Below are 20,372 nucleotides of genomic sequence, written 5' to 3' on the forward strand. Positions count from 1 at the left end.
AGCTTTTCACGGAGAGGTTGGTGTTCCTCTCAGGAGTCCCCCCAGGTGGTTGGGAGGAAGAGACTGCACGGGCTGGTTCCTGCGCCCCACCGTGGGTATTCTGGCCTGGGCACCCTGCCCAGTCCTGCCCTGTCCCTGCCGTAAAGCCAGGTACTGAGCCGGCTCTCCCTGCAGCGCTGCCTGGAAGACGAGTATTCAGGGGCCCCTCAGCCCTCTGAGGCAAACCTAGAGCCCAGCCTGGCAGGTGAGGACCCTAGCAGGCCCCAGAGCACCCAGCGCTCCGCTCCCACTTGCCCCCACCCCATCCCACCTTGCTCTTGTAACACAGCCTGGAAGACTAGGTGCTATGTTTCAGGCAGAACCTCTCCTCCAGAGCTAAAGGGACAGAAGGCAGCCATGCAACAGGAGCTTCAGGCACCCCTGAGGCCTTCCTATTTCTCCCCCAGGCACAGGTAACCCAGAGCAGACAGACAGCTGGATGGGGCAGGCTGAGTGGCAGGCCACGGTCCCCTCACAGCTACTCCCTCCTATTCAGGCCACAGCTCTTGGAGTCCTCCAGCCAGGGCTCCGGACTCCATGGGGCTGCTGGAGTTTGGGCCAGGCTTCTCCAGTGCTGCCTGCCTGCTCCCCCTCTGGAGCGCTGCCCCAAACCTGCCACTGTGGATGGAAGAGTCAGTGCCTCCTCGGGAAAAGGCCAGCTTCTGCTCTGATGTCCAGTGCAGCGCCCCAGGCCCCAACCTGAAGGGCTGCTCAGGAAGGAGGCTTCAGCTTCCGATGGAACTCATCCCGTCTGCTACTGCTCTCTTTCAGCTGCCAGCGTCCAGCCCACTTTAGATCTAGTCTAGGATGAGCCCTCCCCAGAATTCCACTGCTGTCTGTCTGTCTGTCTGTCTGGCCCCCACCCTACCTTCTCACCAGGACCTCAGTGTCCGGTCCTGACTGTCACAGCCTCTGGCTCTTTTCCTCCCAGGCATCCCCCCAAAGGCCTGGCAGGAGGAGGTCTTGTCCCAACCCTGACTCATGTCCCCCTGGAGGACCCAGACAAAGCACAGCAGCAGCTCAGAAACAGGAATAGAAATTTCATTAAAACCTACGGACTTTAAAATCCTAGTGGTACGCAGACGGTTTGGGGTGGGAGGCACACTGCTATTGCTACAGAGGATTAGAGGCGGCTCTTCTGGGGCTGTCACTGCACAGAGGGGCACAGAGGATGGACACACAGACACTGCAGGGCTTAGGGGAAGGAGTTTCATCTCCAGAGAGTGGTTGGGGCACATGGGCTGGGGCAATTTGGCACGTGAACAAGGGTAGCCCAGTTCGGGAAGACTGGGCTTTAGCCTGGCAGTGGTAGGGCAACGGGGTGTCGTTTAGAGTCCACTTCCCCAGGGCTCTGGGCTCAAACCTCCTGTTGAGCATCACCCCATCCCTACCCACCAGAAATGAATTCTTTGGGCGGGTTCTTGGGTCATGGGCCTCTGCTGGGCAGGCCCTGACAGCCAGGGCTGGAAGGAGGTTCAGGGACCTCAGAGCTGCCAAGTGACATGCAGGCGGGCCTGGAAGACAGATTGGGCCCAAAGCCAAGGCAAGGGGGTAGCAACCACAGATAAGACAAAAGGGCCGGGCCACACAGCCTGACCCGTACGTAACACTCACAGCGCCGCCCCCCTGCCTCCAGGTAGGAAGATCTGAATTAGCCTGAGCAGAGGCTGGGGTCCACCCCAAGGGCAGGAACACTGGTCAGCAGGCCAAAGATTCAGGGACAGGGACAGGTAGGGGACCCACCCAGAACCTCAGCTCAGGGCAAAGTGTGGGGGCATCAGAGGCCATGTGAAGCCCAGCAGGCATCTGAGGAGCTGAACTGAGAGCCCTTCAAAGTGCTACTGGGCCCCCCAGCAACCCCCACATCACCCACCCCCCCCAGCTGCCATCTTGGCATCCAAAGGACCTGTAGACACTCGGGACACGAGCACAAATGACCGTACTAGCAGTGGTGGCCAAGGTGACAGGGGCCACCCCTGGCCAGGGCGTGGTGGGGGCAGGCGGGGACGCCTCTCCACTGTCTCCCCAGGCTCTGAGTTGGGAGCACAGGGTGGGGGTGGGGCACTCCCCCAGCAGCTGTGCTCACATCTGGGAGTCCTGCAGACGGATGGGGTCATTACTGCCCACCATGGGAATCTGGGCCTTGTCTGGGTCCAGCGGCTGGAACTCAAGCCCATCTTCAGGGGAGGGTGGAATGGTGGGGGCGTAGCGCCCTGTTCGGTGCTCCAGGAGGGCGGGACCCCAGTCTCCGCTTGGCTTTGTTGAGTTTTTCAAACGCTGCAGGAGAGGTAGGCATGGGGGAGGGAGGGACGGACAGGCAGAGTGCATCAGAAGGGAGCCCTGGAGCGCCATCCATCCATCCACCCCCTTCTGATTCACCTGGCTGCCCCTGCCCCCACCCCTCACCTGGAGGAAGGTGTCCCCATCTGTTATCCGGAAGTAGAACAGGGCGTAGAATGGAATGCAAATAACAGAGGACAGAGCCATAAGGAAGCCAATGGCCTCGGCCCAGCTTGGATACTGGTATTCGTTGTAGGTGATTGTCTCGTACTGGATCACCAGGAAGATGAGAATCAACTGCAAAGAGTGGGGGTTGGGAGTGGGCGTGAGTCCTGCCCAGCCCCACGCAGGCCTTAGGCCTCCTATCAGCACTGCTCCCCTCCCTCTCCAGTTTCCCAGACTAGAAAGAGGCATATCAGGGAGGGCAGGGGTGACATCAACGTTTGCATAGCAGAAGAAGCTGATGGCACCAGGGGTCCAGGGTATGATGGGCAGGTGGGCACTGCGGAAGGGGAGGGGTCTGGCTTCTGGAGAATCCTGAAGCAGGCAAGAAATTGTTCAGCTGCCGTGGACCTTGGAAGTCAGTTATACTCAAAGACTTGCAGCGGCCCCCCACTGCCTGCTGAAGTAAGGCCAAATCCGTGGCCTTTAAGGCTTCAGGGGCATTTTCCATCTACTAAGCATTTTTTTAACTGCGGTGTTGGAGAAGACTCTTGAGAGTCCCTTGGACTGCAAGGAGATCCAGCCAGTCCATCCTAAAAGAGATCAGTCCTGGGTGTTCATTGGAAGGACTGATATTGAAGCTGTAACTCCAATATTTGGCTACCTGATGCGAAGAGCTGACTCATTTGAAATGACCCTTATGCTGGGGAAGACTGAGGGCAGGAGGAGAAGAGGATGACAGGATGAGATGGTAGGATGGCATATCCGACACAATGGACATGAGTTTGGGTAAACTCCAGGAGTTAGTGATGGACAGAGAGGCCTGGTGTGCTGCGATTCATGGGGTCACAAAGAGTCGGACATGACTGAGCCACTCATGAGCTGAAACATTTTTTGAATGTTTCCTCCAGACCTGGGAGCTCCTGGATTGTACCAGGTCTAGGTCTCCAGTGCCCAGCACAGCGCCTGGCACAATCTCATGTGCTGATCTGATCTGACTTGTGCAGAGAGGTGGGAGCAAGGTGGGAAAGAAAGGGAGAAGTCCTGTGAGTCTATGGCTGCAGAGACGGCAGTTGGAAACGCTTTGGAAAGAGCCAAGGGACACCAGAGATAAAGCCTAGGGTTGCAGCAACAAAAATACTACAGGAAGCAGAAAGATAGGCAGGTGGCTCATGGGCCACTTGGAGGGCCTGGGACAATGGGTGCTGCTTGGCAGGAGGCCTCAGCATACACCTCCCAAGCCTTCAGCCGCATCATGGAGCTCAGGCCCCACCAGCCTTTTTAGGGACTAAATTCCAGAAGTCAAGACCCACACCCGGGGGATGGTGCACTTAGAGGAACTTATAACAAGTTTCCTGAATGGGACTAGAGCCTGATCTAATGTGTGGACAAATTCTTTATTTGAACTGATAGAAGGATGGAGTTTGTGAGAAAAAAAAAAAAAAAAAAAAAAACAAACTTTTCAGCACTATGAAGAAGTAAAGCCTCCAAAAGAAAGCTAACAGCCCAGAAGCACACGGTCCACAGAGCCTGGCATCCTCACCTGAGGGGATTCCAGCCTGGCTTTCTGAGCAGAGAGGCTGCTGCGGGCTTTGCCTCAGTTTCCTGGAGACACCGGACCCAGGCTTCCTCCTTCCTCCTGCCCTGCCTGGGTGGTGCCCTGGGTCTTCCCACAGGGCGGCAGTTTCCTGGGAGCCCTGGAGGATGAACTCCCCCAGGGCAGGTCCTGGGCCAAAGCCATAACCCCCAAGGGCACAGCACTTGGCTGTGGTGTCTGCCCTCCCGTGCCTCCCACCGCTTATGGGATACTTCCTCTCCTCCTGTTTCGAAGCTGAGCCAGTGGCCAGAGCTGGTGCCAGTGCCAGGCTTGGGAAGATCCCACACCCCATGTGATAGAGGCCTCAGCCCTCAGGGGCCTTTTAAACTTTTTTCCAGGAACATGAGCCAATGTGGAAATCCGGTGCTGACCTCTCCAGGGCACAGAGGAACTGGCACGAGGGGGTGGGGGCAGGACTCCAGACACTGCCCTGACCATCAGGCTAACCCTTCTGTCACTCAGAGACAGCCCTGCCTCTTCCCTGTGGAGGGACCATTACACTAGCAAATCCCTACACCCCCCACCCCGGCCCCACCCCCGACTTCTCACCCTGATCATAAAGGAACAAAATCAGAAGGTTTGTAGTCCACAGACCACTCCTCCTCTTAAACTTGTTTCTGGTGCAGCATGGGCCCAGCACACACGCTCCAGATCAGACCACCTGCTTTACATGAGGGCTCTGACTCTTAGAAGCTATATAACCTTGGGTCAATTACTTAGCATCTCAGGGCCTCAGTTTCCTCGTCTGTAAAGTGGGGATAATAATGAAACCATGGAGAGTTGTATCACGAGACTTAGAATATATTGTTCCTGGTCATGGTGGGCTTTCCCTCCACCACTTCCACTCCCTGCTGGGGGTCTGTCTTCCAGGTGTTGAATACTGGTAGAAACCCAGAACTCCCCCTCCCAAGCTATCCTATTCCAGGGTGGCTTGGGAGGGTGTCCCAGATCCTGAGCTGATACCTGACTTGCACAGCCTGCTTCTGGAACATACATTCACACCACATACCCTGAGCACTCCAAGCACCTCGGCTATGAGGGACTAGAGACACGAGCTCAGTGAAGCTGTCAGAGACCAATGCCAAGGTCAGTTATGATACCTGAGGCTCCTCTGGGGAGATGCCAGGTGGAAATACCAGGGAGGGAGGGCCGGCTCTCAGCTGCTGCCAGCCTATTTTCCCCTTCTGAAGGTGGGCACTGTCTTCCGTCAAATACAGGGCCCTGTGCTCCCTTCCTAACCCAAGGCCAGGGCTTAGGTGGTTCTGAGTCTCCATACCTGTCTGACTCTGTACAGCTTCGCTCAGACTTCCAGTGACCAGAGCTGTGGGTGCGGAGCCCCAGGGGGAGCTCTGGCCTAATGGTTGGGCTTGGGCTCCTCCTCGGCTGGTTCCCAAGAGAAGGACCCTCGCCACGGGGCAGCAGGGGAGGGACCAGTGAGGAACTTACAAAGATGATAGCTGGTGAGATTACGCCAGCAGATCTGGAAGAAGAGGGGCGGTGGGAACCCCAGCATCATCTGGATGTCCTGGAAGTAGTTCTGGTGCCCTGGAGAGAGGGAGGTCAGCAGTCCACCGGACAGCGTGAGCAGGCAAGGGGCTGGGACACGGGAGGCCGTGGAGCCTGGGCGCTTACCGTAAATGTACATGATGCACACACATGATACAGGAGATGATGACCAGGGAGAAGCTGGCCGCGTAGTTGTCCATCAGCAGCAGCCAGTAGATGCCTGCCTACGGGCCAGTGGGCAGCTGAGGCGGGGGGGCCTGAGGTTACGGGCCCCTTCTCTCTGCTCCTTCCCCCTATCCCCTACCCTGGCAACTTCGGCCCAGCCTTTGCCTTGGCTCTTACCTGGCTGGTGAGGGAATACCCAGAAGGAAGCCAGCCACAGCTATGCCCAAGGTCACATAACTCTTTCGCTGTAGGATCCACTCGTTCCCGACCTCATCCACAAGGGCTGTGACCAGCGTCTCTAGGAGGCAAAACTGCAGGACACGGCCATCAGAGCAGGGCCTACCCTTGGCCCTGCCTCCTCCCACCCTAAGCCACTGGCCCAAGTCGCGTGCCTCGTACCTGAGTGCCCAGCCCCATCAAGATGAGCATGAAGAAGAAGAGCAGGGACCAGAGTGGGGCGATGGGCAGCAGTGTGAGGGCCTCTGGGTACGCCACGAAGGCCAGGCCTGGGCCGTGTTCTGCCACACTGGACACGTCTTCACCCAGGTGATTGGCCATGAAGCCCAGGATGGAGAAGATGACGAAGCCGGCATAGATGCTGGTGGCACAGTTAGTGATGCTGATGACGACACTGTCTCTAATGGGGAGGGAAACACGTGAAGAGGACACGCAGCTTAGCTCCTCCTGCCCTTTTGGGCCAGCAGACTTGAAGACAGGGAAAGTTCTAGGAACAAAAGTACCCCCAATCTCCTCTCTGGTCTGTTCTGGGCCTCTTTAAGTAGGTGTGAGGGTCTTGAGTCCTTACAGACCCTGGGGCATCACTATTGTCACCCCTTCTCTCTTCTGCCTAAGTGTTCTCTGTTCTGCAGTGACTGGAATCAGACCCGGCATTGCCAGCAGCTCCAGGCCGTGAGTGGAAGGGAGGGTGCTGGCGGGCCAGCAGGCTGCACTGGATCTGGTGGGTCTGGGGGAAGCAGGGTCAGGCTGCAGAGAGGGCAGGAACAGGGGGCAGCCCCAGCGCTGGTGGAGAGACTCTCACCGGTAACAGTTGTTGTGGAACTTGTTGTAGGAAGCCATGGTGATGAGCCCGCCCCACGCACAGCCCAGCGAGTAGAAGATCTGGGAGGCGGCGTCCCCCCAGACCTGCAGGAGGAGCTGCAGTCAGAGGCTGGCGCCTCTGCCCCTCCCCGCCCCTCCAGGTCACCTTCCACCCACGGCCCACCTTGGCCTCCAGGATCTTGTCCCACTGTGGCGTCAGGTAGTACTTGATGCCCGTGGAGGCTCCTTCCAGGGTCACGCCACGGAAGAACAGGATGGTCAGCACCACGTAGGGGAATGTGGCCGTGAAGTACACCACCTGGGGGTGAGAGGGGCCCCACTGGACTCCTCTGGGCTCTTCCCGCTCCACCCCTCAACCTGCCCCCTCAACCACCACGGGTCCTCTGGTCCCTCTTTCCCTCCTACATGCTTTCATCATGCCCCCACCCACCCCTCCACACATAAAACCCAGGCAGGGAGGCAGGCAATTTCTGGGTGGGCACAGATCCTGGAGGGAAGGGCCTTACTTTCCCTGAAGTCCTGATCCCTTGCATGAGGCAGAGGAAGACGACCACCCAGGAGACAAAGAGGCAGCTGAGGAGGTGCACCTGCACCTCCCCGAAGTTTCCAATGTCATCTGACATCTTCAGCACGTAGAACCTAGAAGGGGATACTCTGGCACTGAGGGCCAGCCACACCATCCAGCAACACATTCCCAAGGCCCAGGGCCCAGCCTGGCAGCTCCCTCCTTTCTCACGGAGGCCCAGCAGCTGGCTTGTCTGGGATGGGAGCCTTGGGAGGCCCCCAGCCCCAGCCTGCCCAGGCCTCTCTGCCTGTTGCCTCTCCCAGGATCCTCGAGGGTGCCTACAGGCCACACCCCAGGCCTGGGCTAGCTCCCTCAGCCCCTGGGGTGTGGAGGTCTCCCTGTCCCTGCTCAGACCCAGCTTAGGCCTTTCCTTTAGGAAGCCCCTCTCCTCCAGACTGGACGCACCCTGTCTCGTGTCACCTCCTCCAGGAAGCCTTCTGTGATCTTTTCACAAACACTAGTCCTCCAACTCTGATGAACAGAGGGAGGCAGTGGAGTACTGAGAAAAGACGGAGGATTCCCAGCTGGCACTAGTAGTAAAGAGCCCGCCTGTCAATGCAGGAGACGTAAGAGATATGGGTTTGATCTCTGGGTTGGGAAGATCCCTAGAGGAGGAAATGGCAACCCATTTCACTATTCTTGCCTGGAGAATCCCATGGACAGAGGAGCATGCAGGGCTATAGTCCATGGGGTCACAAAGAGTTGGACATGACTAAAGTGACTTAGCACACACTGGAGCACACAAGCCTAGACTTGAACCTGGATTCCTCTCCTGAGTGTGCATGACTCTCTGGAGCCCTCTGCCATGCCAGCTCTGTTTCTTCAACCTACTGGATGTTGATGTGCCAAGCCCTTGCTGGATGCTGGGCATGTTGACCTAAATCAGGCGTTGTGGGCCCTGCCAGGAGCGTCTTAACCCCATGGGGAGGAACACACTAGAAGTATTCCTGGAAGAGGGGAGGCTTGAGCCAAAGTTGGAAGGATGGGGAGAAAGAAGGTGAAGAGAAGAGAAAGTACATGCCAGGCCGAGGGCACGGGTCAGGGTCAGGTCATGACGCGGCAGGAGAGGGTCAGGAACCGCCTGGCATGTCAGCAGCTCAGGAAGGCTGGAGGAGAAGGGGAGGGGAACAGAGAAGGATGAAGACAGGAAGGAACAAGGTCACGAGAAATTGTGAGGTCAAGATGCAGAAGTTTGGATTTTATTCTGAGAGCAATGAGAAGCTTCTGGGGGGTTTTTAGAAGAGGTCTCTCAGGGCCTCTCCTTGGCTCAAAACCTTGTAGCAGCTCCCATCTCTGGCCATGGAAAGACCAAAGTCCATAAGCGGCTACAAAGCCCTTCATGACCCACTATCTCCCAACTGCTGTCCCTCAGGTCTCCTCTCCTCCGGCTCCCTCCTCCTTACTCGCCGCTCCAGCTGCGTGGGGTCCCTTGTTGCTCCTTAAATGTGCCAGGCCCTCTCCCACCTCAGGGCCTTCACACGTGCTCTTCCCTGTCTGGCGTACTCTTTCCCCAGACCTCCACGTGTCCACATGGGTGTGAGATCCGTGCAGGCACACAGGGCCCCGTGCTTAGAAGGGCCTTGTGCTTGGTTTAATGTCCTGCCATTGCCATCTTGAAATTCTGAACAGCCTTGAACAAGAGGCCCCACCTTTTCATTTTGCGCTGGGCCCCACAAATTACACAGCTGGGCTTGTCGACATGGTGGCCTCCTTCCTTGCTTCCTTCAAATCTTTATTTGGGTGTCCTCTTTGCAAAGGGGCCTATTCTGGATACCCAGATTAAAACTGCAACCCCAGCCCCAGCCTGGCTCACCTTACCCCATGTCTGGCTGTATTTTCCTCCAGACTATGTCTCTTTCTATCATACTGTACATTTTACTATTCAGTTTGTTATCTGCCTTCTATGAAGGCAAGGGTTTTGTCTGTTTAGTTCATTCCTGTATCCCTCCAGTGGTTCTCAAAGTGCCTGGCACAGAGCCATGCCCAATAAGCATTTGCTGAATGGATGAGTGAATTAACATCATGGAAAATGGACTGGGAAGTATAAAGGGGAGTATCTGGAGGGCGACTGGCTTGGCTGTTGGAGTTGTCCAGGCTAGAACTAATGAGCAAGAGACAAACTATTGAGCCTCAGTCTCCTCATCTTTAAAATGGGCATCATAACTTCAACCTAAGATGATCTGTAGATAAATTTAGAAAAATACAGGCTCCTTTCTTTCCCCTCTTTCAGTGAAAACTTCTCAGCATAGCTTCATAGGCTGTCCTCTAATCTTAGCTCTTTTTCCTTTTTTTTCTAACTCAGTTATCAAACCTCATGAAAACATGTTTAATACCTTGTGAAGGGTGGTCACCCTGGTCCCTCATGGGGCAATGTTGCCAGGTCCGGGATTTGTTTCTTTGCTCAACCCACCGGACTGTCAGACTTGCAAGCACCTGAGTAGGCCTCCTCTGCCTCCAATCTTCTCCTAGGCTGCCCTTCATATTGTGACCTGCAGAGGGCGCTGTCCAACACATCCCTCTTCTGCCAAACTCCTGCCTCTGTGTTGGTTCGCTCAACAGGCATCAGGGTCAGAAACTTTCCAGGCTCTCAGTCCATGGGGAACCAAAGATAAAGGGATGAATAAGATCCACCCCTCCTCCCAGGAGTGGCTCCTGGACTCTTGAGGCTGTGCTTTCCAATCTTTTCCCTTTGGGACATGCAGAAAAAATAATCTGGGCCCATGGGGCAAATAGACAAGGTCACTCAAAGCTGAAGGTAGCAGGGCTGGAGATTCTGGGCTGCCCAAGCCCAGCTGGACTGTCACAGTATTTAGGACACATCGTGTTGGGAGCCTCTGCCTTCCAGAATAGCCACAGGGTCAAGCACCAGCATTCAAAGTAAAGAACCCATTCCTTGCTCAAAAGACTCTCTAAAAACTTTGTCTAGTTACATATGTGACACTGGTAGTGCTTTGTATTGTTTTCTTATTGCATACAATACAAGGTACAAGAGTTTGGAAGGCTAATCTGCTGAACTCTGTCTTTCGTTTATGGCACCATATTTAATGTTTGGCTTTGGTTTTGGACCATGTGCTTTGAGACCAAACAACTAACTGAAAAAACTTTCGGAACCACACGTATTTACAAGTTGGCTTTCACATAACATCTCTTGACTTATTCTGCATTATTTTTAAGTTCCCAACCAGATGGTAAATGCCTTGAGAGCAGGACACTCATCTATTTCACTGCATCTCTAGCAGTGGCTATCACTGTGCTTCCTGAGCCCCATCACTGCTCTTAGTGATTTCTGCTACCTCTTATAATAACAAGAATGATGTTGCATCCACTCCCACTTAAAGGATGAACAGTTGAGACTTAAAGAGGTTTGGTGACCTCACAAGGCCAAGCTGGTATGTAGCACAGCCAGGATTTGAGTGAGGGCTGGGTGGCTCCAGAGCTGGCATGAAGACACTGAGAGAGGGGTGCTGGGATCCAAGTCCCATTGGATGTCAGGTGTCTGCTGGGAGATGAGGGCATGGTCCTGAGCTTAGGCCTGCCTGGCAGGCATCAGATCAGCTCTCAGAGGACTGTAAGGTACTTCTGTAAAGATGTGGTGAGGACAGGAAGGCTGGAGGCCAAAGGTGGGCGAAAGGCAGACGTGGGCTCAGAAATCTGTCCTGGGAACTCTTCTCCCTTTAGAGGAGTCCATCTTTCTCTTGATTTGCTTTGTTCACTTGTAAAATGGGAATATTTTATAAAACCGGCACACACTACCTAATAGGGTTGCTATGGGCTCAAATGAGATTGTGCAGCTTTCAAAGGGTCGCTGGAGACTATGGACCCAGAATGCCTGCAGAGTATCATCGGCCTAACTCTCACTAGGCCCCAGGCACAGCGGGGCATGCATATCCTGACATATGTATATCCTGACACAGCATTGCGGCCTAGTTCCTTAACATCGGGAATCACCCTCTGAATCTGAAAACGGGGTGATGTCATATACTATGCCTAGCACATAGTTCCCTGGTGGCTCAGGGTAAAGAACCCACCTGCCAATGCCGGAGACTTGGGTTTGATCTCTGGGTTGGGAGGATCCTGAGAAGGAAATGGCAACCCACCCTAGTGTTCTTGCCTGGAGAATCCCACGGACAGATGAGCCTGGAGAGCTACAGCCCACGGAGTTGCCAAAGAGTTGGACACGACTGAGCAACGAAACAACAATAAGCACATAGTAGCTGCCCAGAAATGGGGTGCTTGCTCACCTCATCTTGCTGAAGCTAGCTTAGACAGCCCTCTCAAAGGTCACTCCCTAGGCTCTCCAGCAGAGGGCAGCAGGGAGCGAGCCGTCCTGAAGGGAAGGAGTCCTGCCTGGGACTGCGGCTCCTTAGGGAGGCCTGGCTCCAGCCTCAGATGGAGTGGAGTTCAGCGGGCCATCCTGTGGACCTCCTGACCCGTGGCTAGCTCTCTTGGAGGAACCCCCTCTAATTGCACTAGATAAAATCTCCTGAGCTTTGCCAAGCAGTAGCCCCACCCTGGAAGACAGCCCCTGGGGTGATAATTTCTGGAGCCTCTCCAGGCTTTGTGCTTCTGGAACCTTCCAGAAGCTTCTCTCTAGATCAAGTTGCCCAGTCCACACCATGCCCCAAATGTAGCACAATACCTGAGTGGGAGGAGTCTCCTACCCCGCTCTGTCCCTGCTCTGAGTACAGTCCTCGGCACCCTACTTGGTGCTCAGGAAATGGCCCATCCAATGACTGAACAACTGGATCTGCCCAGAGCTAATTTTGCCCAAACCTCACTGGGAGGCAATGGCTCTGTGGTCTCCACCACGAGTCTTGAGGACGGTGACCACATCTTAACCGTCTCTGAACATCTACAGTGCAGCACAGGGCCTTCCCAGGTGGTTCAGTGGTAAGAATCTACCTGCCAAGGCAGGAGGTGCAGGAAACACTGGCTCAATCCCTGGGTCAGAGAGGCGCCCTGAGTAGGAAATGGCAACCCATGCTAGTCTTCTTGCCTGGAAAATGCCATGGACAGAGGCACCTGGCAGGCTACAGTCCATGGGGTTGCCAAGAGTCAGACACGACTGAGCGTGTATGCAGCAGCAGCAGCCCAGGGACACTGGGCCCTGAGGCTCTGAGTGCTGGCCCTCGGCTTAGAGGAGGCGGACCTGCTAGGACTTTGAGAGACACTGGGACCTCCACCGCTCAGCCCTGACTCTCCATCACAGCGTGGAGAAGGCCTCGAACCCTCTGACCGGTAGGGGAAGCCCTGTGCTTTTTGATGTCCTGGCCTCCTCTGTCCTAATCCTCTGTCCTACCTGCTCCCAACCCCAGCTCCAGTCTGCCACCTCCGGGCTGCAGCTCACCTGCCCATGTCTCCCAATCCTTCTATACTTCCTTTCTCCCTCCTCTGGGAAGTCTTGGGTTCTCTATGATTTGTTTTTTGACCGGGTCATGCTTGGCATGTGGGATCTTAGTTCCCTGAGGAGGGATTGAACCTGTGCCCCTGCAGTGGAGTCACTGGAAGCTCGGAGTCTTAGACACTGGACCTTGAGGGAAGTCCAGGGAAGCGTCCTGACCACCTGCTCTTGCCCTCACCACATCCCTGCATTTAGCTGCACTGAGGCCCTGCCCCAAATAACTTTAACTACCCATCTCCCTTCTAGACTGTGACCTCCTCATGGCAGGGTCTCAGGGCCGTTCATACCCCATGGGCACACAGGGCCCAGCAGAGTGGACGCCATAAATGTTTGTGGAATGAATGAACGAGGCCTGCCTACCAGCCCACCAAGCCTCTTCCCATGAGCTCCCCACAGGACGTGGGGAATTTCCTCCAGGATGTCCTGCTGGGCCTCACACCCACCCAGCTGGGACGAGATGTTCCAAACACCCCCAGCAACAGCTTCTCTTCAAGCCAGCCCTGGGGACTCCATTCTCTGTCAGCACAGAGCTCAGGGTGCCAGGCTGCCCTTCCCAAACACAGCTTGATAATGACAGCTCTGGGCAGGAAACTTCCACAGCTCTTCTTTGGTTCTGCAGGGTTAGGTCTACGCTTCATTCTTATAAGCCCTCCACCAAGTCACGACTCCTGTAGGCTACCACATGGCTGGTGAGTTCCCACACACCTGTTACCCTTCGTCCCAATGGGTTTCCCTCAGGCTCATCTGCGGGCCTCTGCCCATGCTCTTCTGCTTACCAGGAAGCCACCCTCTTTGCCCTGACCCTCCTCATCTGACCTGCCTGACTGCTGGGGCCTCAATGCTGCTGTGTAAGGATGCTCACAAACTCACAGAGCCCGTGCGTCAGCCTCTCCTGAAGTGGGCTGCAAGCTCCTTACATTTCTTCCCACACTGCCGGGCTCCACTCCTGGCACTCCTCCCTAGACGGCAGACCACTGCCCTCGGCGAAGAGGAGGGCTGAAGATAGGCTCCCAGGGTAACCCCAGAAGCCCAGTTCCCATGGGGCCTCACTTCCAGTACTCCTCGCTGGGGCTTGTCCTCTGGAGGGTAAGGTTGAGTGCCTGAGAGACGTTGCCAAGCAGGGCAGGAGGCTGCACGCTTTTAGTGATGTTGGGGTTATCCAACACGCTCACACAGTCGGGCGTGTTCCAAGGGTTATCGCAGGTCCAGGGCAGCACAGACGTCAGGGACGAGAAGAAGTAGTAGAAGGCGATGCTGACCACCATGTTGTAGTATATGCCGATGTACGTGGACACCACGATCATGCCGTAGCCTACACCTGGGGGAGGAGAGGGCAGGAGCAGCCTCACACCTAGCTGAAGGATGCGGCTAATTCTGAAGGGCCTAAGAGGCAGGCTTTCGGAGGGCCACAGAAGGGGTAGGTCAAAGCCTTGGCAGGAGCGAGCTGGGGGCTGAGTGGGGACCAGTTGAAGGGCTTTTGTGTATGCGTGTGGTAGGAGGAGAGGGTGGAGGCCAAGTAAACAATGGATCCCAGCATGTGCCCCTGGCCTTGGCCACTGATGTGGACCTCGGGTCAACACCCAGGTTCCATAGGGGTTGGCAGTCTTTGTACAGATGGGTGAGTCAGCACAGCCCCAGGGGCCCATGTGTATGTGTGTGTACCCCATCCAGGGCTCACCTTTGAACATGGGGCTGATCCTCCAGACCCCAGGCAGCCCTGACTTGCAAACTGGCCGAAGGAGAGTTCCATGAAGAAGACAGGGATCCCACAGAAGGTGACCATGATGAAGTAGGGGATCAGGAAGGCTCCTGGTGGGCAGGAAGAGGGCTGGCTCAGGGCCGGCTCTGGGGAATCCCACCCTCTTCCTGCTCAGGACCCAACAGCAGAACCTGGGCTTCCAGGAGGGTGTGCCATGCCCTGGACTGGAGCCTCAGTCTGAGGCACACTGCTCATGGCCTGGTTTTGAACTTGACAGGGTTCCCAGGAAATCTGCTCTGAGTTGAACCCAGGTCCTAGAGCTGCCATGTTTGGGTGGGAATGGATGACTTAACCAAGCAATTTCACATACATTAGTTGAAAGTGAAGTCGCTCAGTCGTGTCCGACTCTTGGCGACTCCATGGACTGTAGCCTACCAGGCTCCTCTGTCCACGGGACTTTCCAGGCAATAGTACTGGAGTGGATTGCCATTTCCTTCTCCAGGGGATCTTACCAACCCAGGGATTGAACCCGGGTCTCCCACATTGTCCCCTGAATCATTTTGGGGCAGCTGTTGAAATGCTGGGGGTATAAAACTGAGACTTGGGAGGTTGGGTTGCTTTCTCTCTACCTTTTCTCTCCTCGAGGGTTCAGGCTGCCAAGGTAAGGGGGTAAAGGCACCTAAGCTGGAGGGGGGAGGGTGGCAAGGGAGATTAGGGCCAGAGGCCAGCCTGTCTAGAGTGGGGTCTGTGCCAGAGGGGTGGCTGGGCTCTATCCACGTGGGTGGTCCCTGCCCTGTGCCCACTGGGTACCTCCCCCGTTGCGATAGCAGAGGTATGGGAAGCGCCAGACATTGCCCAGGCCCACAGCATAGCCCACGCTCGTCAGTACAAACTCGATCTGGTTGCCCCAGTTGCCCCGTTGGAGGCTGTGGTCCTTCTTGATGGCCTCGTTGGGCATAGCACCATTCTGTGCAGACAAGAGAAAAGCCACCATCAGCAAGGCATTGGCATGAGGTGCCTGACCTTCGGGCCTCCCCTAGTGGGGGATACCATGACCCTCCAGGCCCCCTACCCCTACTCCCTGGGCTTCCCCTCTGCTGGCAGAAGCTGCAGGCAGGCCTGGCAGAGGAGCACAGAGGCAAGAGTGGCTGCCAGAGGGTGCTAAGCGGGCCTCTCACCAACCCCCAGCACCCTGTGCTGGGGGAACCAGCCCACCTGAGGAGCTGCTGCCAGCATCTGAGAGATGGGACACTGAGAGGGAGCTCGAGTTGAGAGCCCCCCAGCCCCAGCCCCGCCAAAGCCTCCCTTGTCCCTTCTGGGTAAGGATCTGGGAGCAGCTGAGCCTCATACCAAGCAGCCAAGCTGGGTTGGGCAAGGGCCCTGTGTCCAGATAGCCCCCACCCACCGCCATCATATCGCCTAGGTTGAGCATGCTGCCCATGGCAGGTGGCTGTGGGGAGGGACACTGGGCCCTCCCCAGCTGAAGGCTTTTTCCAGGGGCACCTGGTGGTCAGGGCTGTAGGGTACAAGAAGGGAAAGCAACTGAGCGAGGCCAGACCTGAGGAAGGCATTCTGGAACTCAGGATGGGAGGGCCAGGGAGCCATCTCTAATTGCCCATGACTGCGGAGGGGAGCCCTGGGGAAGCTGACCTGGGCAGAGGCGGGGAGCTGCAGGCCATGAGCAGAGGGGAGGAGACCAGAGTTGTAGGCACCGTGCCAGACTTGGAGGACAGACTCTGGGAGTTCTAGTTCCAGTTCTCAGGGGAACTAGGGAGTGACTCTGAAAAGGGTCTCGAGCTGAGAGAGCATGGGCTGCAGAAGAGGGCGCTGGTCAGGAAGGGCTGATGAGGGGTTTGCTCCAAAGGAAGGATGTGGGCTCACCTGGGAGCTGTGGGCTGGACTGGGTGGCCTGAAGCCCCACTGAGGACCCCAACCCCACAGTTGGGATTCACCGAGGAAGTCCCTTTGTAAGTGTGAGCAGACCCATCCCCCCATGCCATGTCGGTTCCACCCTCCCACTGAGTCAGCCACCCTGAACCGGAGCCTGCGGGGTCAGAGGAGTCTCAGAGGCAAGGGAGGACCCGGAGAGTCACCCACAGAGAAGCCCAGAGACTCCCTGAGTGACACAGACAGTCTCCCAGAGGTGGGCTGTTCTCCCGAGAGAAATGGCCAGGGTCCCTGAGGACATCGGATCAGAGACATAGCCGCTGCCCTACGTGAGGTATGGCGCGGTAGTGACACTGACCCTCATTTTGAAAGAGACAGATTCAAGGCACGCAGGCAGATAAACAAATGGGCCTGGTGCTTTGCCATGCTGCTGGACTCTGACACTGACCGACAGGCGCGGAGTGAGGGAATGGTCTCACCGGGCCTGCGCCTTCCAGGAAGGCCTATTTGGGAAGGCAGGCCCAGAGGCCCCGCACCTGATGGTGGCCTCTAGCCACGCACTCTTTGCTCCTCAGGAGGGCACATCTGGGGGCCGCCCAGGCTTGCACAGCACGTGGGCACTTCTGCACAGACACGGTGTCACCTCCCACCCAGCACTGCCCAGAGGAGACCCTGAGCCTCACATGATCCTGGGACGTTTGGGGCCCAGTACCAGGAACCCTTCACAGAGCACCCAGGGCCGACTAGCAGAGCCTGTGTGCATTCATTCGCACACAGAGGTTTACAAGCACCTACTATGAGCCAGGCCCTACCTCAGGCTCAGGAAATTCAGAAGGAACAGAACACACCCCGACCCACTCAGAGCTAGAAGTCTAGGGGAAGTAAGCCATTAATGAGGTAAACACATAATTTTTACATGCAACTTCAAAGTGACCACAACGAGAACGTGAAAGGATGACTAGGGTTGGGGTAGGAGCAGGGTGAGGTCACAGAAGGCTGCCCTGATGAAGAGGCTTGAAGGCCACCTTGGCCCTGGGAGAGGGCAGCTCCTAGTCCTGGCGTGACAGGTCCCTACAGAATCCCGGCTAAGCCTGTCACCACCTCCTAGGACTTTTTGGGGACAGGCCGAGCAATAGCGTGGGGCCAGGGGGCATTTTTCAGAGGGCATGAGGCCTGCCTGGCATAGTTTATCCATTCCCAAACAAAGCCCAGCCAAATAGGCTTCCTATATGTTGATCCTACAATAACAGTTTCTTCTGTCTGAGGCTTGTTTACTTAGGGGCACAATGGAGGACTGTAGCAGCTGCAGAGTACATGGGTGGGGTCACGAAGCAGCAGTTATAGCCCTAAGAGAGACAACTGAGGATCCAGGGCAGCCTCACGGGTAGAGTAAGGGCAAGGCCTCTTGCAGAGACCGAGGTCCTAAAGTTTGATGTTCAAGGCTTGACCAAGTGCAGTGGGACCAGACTTGGGCCTCTGAGGTCTCTTGCTCCTCCGTTGGTGTGGAGGGGGCCTGGGAGGGTGGCCAGCAGCGAGTCGCAGGCTGACTGAGCCCTCGGGAGTCAGGGTGGCATTGATGAGCAGCACACTACTGAGCCTTGCGCTCAGCAGTTCAGCCTGCTGGCTGTGCCCTTGGAGGCCCGAGCCTGGGGGCCTGGAGTTGGGGATGGGACTGCGGGAAGTAACAGACAACACAAGGGGTCTGCTATGCAGGAGGAGGTGTAATGAGGCTCCTGTAAGAGCTGGGAGGAGCTCCAGCAGGAGCAGCAGCAGCCGCTGCTCCCGGCCCTGATTCCCAGCCCTTCCGTGCCCCATTCGGGAGCTGTGGAGGGAATGCTGCCGAGGGCCTGCTCCACAGCTAGGCCTCCGACTTTTCATTCCAGTGCAAGCTATGTGCAGGCAGTCTGACTGATGAGGGCATGGCGCTCAGCAAAGCACAGAGGAAGCCCACTTTCCTCCATGACGTTGGAGGAAGGTCCTCTGTGGGCTTCCTTGGGGCTCTAGTTCCCTTCCAGCCCTCCTCTGGGGACTCCTCCACTTCCTTCCTGGACAGCAATGCCCAAAGCCGGCGAGACTTTTCTAATGCAGCACACGTGGTTTTCTCCTTGCATAATTTTCCTCATTCTAAGCTCCTCCCATTCTTTTTTTACCGGTTGGGTGGAAGGCCCGTCACAGATAGTAACAGTCCCTGCAGAGGTTGTTGGCTCTGAGGTGCCCACAAAGAATTTCTTGTGCTCATGGGTTTGGCCCAGACTGGTGGCCCGTCTGTCTGCCTAACCCAGCTCAGCACCGCCGACTGGCCAGGCTCCAGGCTCCTGCTGCCCATCACCCATCTCCCACTGTCTGCTGCCCTTGCTGCCCTCCAAACCTCCCTCCCTCCCCCTCACACCTGGGTGGTGAGTTAAACCAGAGTGGCCTGGTGCCCTTCTGGGTTGGTCCCTCCTCCTCGGGCTCCCTGGATAGCCCCTACCTCACCTCTGACTTGTCCTCATGGGCCTCATGGGTGGTGTCCGGGGTGGGGATTGCCTCACCCCGTGCCCAAGCTTCCCAGGCTCAGCAGGATGCAGGCTATGGGACACGCCTTCCACGGCTGTGTGTATGGGATGGCTGGTCATCCTCCATGACATCTGCCAAGTAAAGACATACACACGTAAGACCCTCAGCGCCCCTGTCCTAAGAAGTCACTGAGGCAGCACTGTCCATGCCTGCACAAGATCTGTGACCTGTCTTGGGTTCACAACCTCGCACCCCACCCCTGCCCAGGAGGGTGAGCCACACTGAGCAGTCGCTTTGTAAGTTTTCCTAGCCTTCTGCCTTCTGTTTATTCACTGTTCTGCTGAGCTGGAATTCAGGCAGTTCAGCCCGAGGGCAGAAACTAGAGCTCCCCTACCCCACACCGCAGAGCCCCACATCCCCACCCACACCGCAGAGGTGCTCTCCCACCCAGCACCGCAGAGGCGCCCTCCCTGCTCCGCGTCCAGACTCAGAGGCAGCCCAGGTTTCTACTCTGGGCGATAGCTGTGCCCAGGCTGCCAACTCCCACCCTCCAGGACCAGTGTCCACTGGATATTTCTGTGGATTGAGAGCTCTCTTCTGCTTGCGGTGGACACTCAGGACTCCTAGAGCAGGCCAGGCGGAGCAGGCCAGGCGGGCAGAGTGCCCTGCTGGGAGCCGGCAGGCTTCTTGTCCAGGACGCTGAAGCCCCAGGATTTGCTCAAGGGATGAAGTCCTATCCAAGACAAACTTTGCAGAGAACGGGCAAGACCCTACATCCTAGACTGACCTTGCACCAAACCCATATCCCTGGCAGCCTGCTCTGAGCTCCAGAGCGGGGATTCAGGCAGCACAGCCGTGACAGTAGGGCGGGCTGCCTCAGGAAAGCCCGGGACCTCACACCCTTGGTTCTTGGTTCCCCAACTTGTCTTCCTGAGGCAGCACCTGCCCTGTAATGACAGAGCCTTCCATCCTTCAGCTGGCTTCCTGATCCAGATGCAGAAAAGAGTCAAGGCCGCTGGAGGAGCAGGACCATGGAAAACCTACCCCAGACTCGAGTGCATGCAGGGGCTATTAGTGTCTCCTGCCTCAAGGAAAACCTCATGGCACCTCTCAGGAGACCAGGCCCTCATAGGAGGTGAGAGGCAAGGACGTGCCCGGTGCTGTTTCATCCCAGAGCCCTGATTGGCAGAGGGCTCTGCCAGTATTGACCCGCCAGACTTGTGGGTGGTAGATAGGAGATGCAGCCCAGGCATGCCAGGCTCCACTCCAGGCTCTACCCTGAGAGTAGTGACGCGACCTTTGGGTGGGCTCTGTCTCTGCCCTGGAGCCCAGCAGTCCTGCCCTGCACTGTGGCAGCCGTGAGCAGCCTCTGCCCCAGTCGGCTGGCAGCGGGCTGGCATTTTGGAAGTGGCTTTGGTTGCTGACCCTGGCAGTCCTGAGGGTGGAGGGCAGCCTGCATAATGCTACTCCCAAACCCAACCCAGGTCTCCCTAGAGGACATGCCTTCTCTGCCTGC

At 56.6% G+C, this 20,372-nt stretch overlaps 1 pseudogene; it reads right to left on the reverse strand.

The window, feature by feature from the left end:
• Positions 1-1,059: 1,059 nt before the first annotated feature.
• On the reverse strand, positions 1,060-18,975 carry LOC121816037 (sodium- and chloride-dependent glycine transporter 1-like; annotated as a pseudogene).
• Positions 18,976-20,372: the final 1,397 nt, after the last annotated feature.

Source organism: Ovis aries, chromosome 13 (assembly GCF_016772045.2).
Source record: "Ovis aries strain OAR_USU_Benz2616 breed Rambouillet chromosome 13, ARS-UI_Ramb_v3.0, whole genome shotgun sequence".
NCBI lineage: Eukaryota > Metazoa > Chordata > Mammalia > Artiodactyla > Bovidae > Ovis > Ovis aries.